Source organism: Humulus lupulus, chromosome 5 (assembly GCF_963169125.1).
Source record: "Humulus lupulus chromosome 5, drHumLupu1.1, whole genome shotgun sequence".
Classification (NCBI taxonomy): domain Eukaryota; kingdom Viridiplantae; phylum Streptophyta; class Magnoliopsida; order Rosales; family Cannabaceae; genus Humulus; species Humulus lupulus.
The window spans coordinates 107,331,672-107,333,488 of NC_084797.1; the positions used below are offsets into that span (position 1 = coordinate 107,331,672).

General features: G+C 39.4%; 1 non-coding gene across 1 annotated transcript; it reads left to right on the plus strand.

Annotated features, from left to right (window-relative positions):
• Nucleotides 1-383: 383 nt before the first annotated feature.
• Nucleotides 384-490, plus strand: LOC133780932 (small nucleolar RNA R71). Its single transcript, XR_009869737.1, has one exon. It is a non-coding gene; the product is annotated as a small nucleolar RNA R71 (small nucleolar RNA).
• The last annotated feature ends 1,327 nt before the right edge of the window (nt 491-1,817 follow it).

A 1,817-nucleotide genomic window follows, 5' to 3' on the forward strand; every position in this document is an offset into this window, starting at 1 on the left:
AAGGTATATTATTTACATATGTTGAGCAACTAGCTATGCTCGAGCATTGTTCATAAGAATGCGATCCCCCTAAAATCTCACAACTCATGACATTCTATACTTGCATTGCTTATGCGGCGAGGTTATTCTGCTTCAATTGCTTTGTTAGAGATGCCACTTAAGCGATCAATAAAGCAATAGGATTGGCTTCTAAGACTCTTGATGCCTTCTTATTTTGACGCTCAGTAGGCCAATTATAGTTATTCATGGCCATCTCTTCCAATAATTCATAAGCTTCATTAACACTTTTTCTCATAAACGCTCCTCCTGATGCTGCATCTATAATTGTCCTTGTATTTCCCCCCGAACCATTGTAAAATGTATGAACCATCATCCACTTTTCTATTCCATGATGTGGGCATTTCCTTTGCAACTCTTTAAAACATTCCCATGCATCATATAAAGACTCCCCATCAAGCTGATGGAAGTTATTAATCTCTCCTTTAATTCTGGCTGACTTCGTCGGAGGAAAATATTTACAAAGGAATTTCTGAGCCAAGTCTTCCCAAGTAACTATAGAGTTGGCTTGTAAGGAATTTCGGGGCTTGGGGTAATTTGGTGATTAGAACATTACCGGAAATTAAAGGGTAATGGGATATAATTTATTAGTATTTGAGAATATTGGGAATAATAGGAATTTGAGAGTGTTAGTTATAATTAATGAAATAGGCGGGAAAGGGCAGTTTTGCCCTTGGTGGCTGTTAAGGGTTTTACTTAAGCCTAGGGGTATTTTAGTCGTTTCACCTAAGGATAGATATAAACCATTGAAGGTTGTAGAAACTTACAAAACAGAGCATAGTTTCCTTCTTCTCCCGATAGTTTTTCTTCTCCTTTTCTCTTTGAATTTTTTAGCTCCATTTGAGGGATCAAGCTAGGGAAGTGAGCCTTGAGGGTCTAGAGTTACGTTCCACCATTGAAGAAGGTTCCATGCTGAGCTTGAGGTAAGTTTCTAGCCATTAGAACTCTAGTTTTCTGCTCTATTTTCATTTGGTTTTCATCTTGAGAGAATTTATGGGAATTTTTGGCAAAAAATTGATTGGGTTAAGATGCCTAGGACTTGTATGTGTGGATTTTGGGTTCTTTTGGGAGTTTGGATGGATTTTGGGATCAATTCTTGAAGGTTGAAAGTGGTGAAATCAAAGAAGAAAAAAACCAGGACAGTTCAGCCTGGTTGTAGCGCCACAGCGCCCAAAGGAGGGCGCAATAGCGCTAGCCAGGGCAAACTTCCCTGCTTCTAGAGCTATGGAGCAAGGGGGCAGTGCTACAGTGCTACCATGTTCTTCCTGGTTCCTATTTTGGGCAATTTTGAGGGTTTTTGGCTCAAGGTTTCAATTCCTAAGGCTCAGGATCGAATCTACTAACCGTTTGGGTATGATTTAAGGTCCCGGGAGTGAGGTTTAGGTCATGAAGCTTTCATTTCTCATTTTCATTGATGGAAGTTATATTTGGTTATGACTAGGTGACCGCTAAGGAATCAAAGGATCGATCGTTCTCAAGGGTCACTCTTTTAACTTATTTCTCGCTCGAACCAGAGGTAAGAAAACTGCACCCCATATGTGGCATTCATGGTTATTAATGAGGCATGTTGAGTGTTATATATGTGGACATTGATTGCATATTAAATGCTCAGTAATCTTGCTTATCTATGAATGGAACTGACCTATGAGTCAGGAATAAAAAATGGTGTCAGTATTGACTATGAAGTTGTGGCTTATTAGTCAAGTTCGGCAATGGTACTTAGCACTAATCGTATGGTATTGGCTTATGAGTCAAGAATG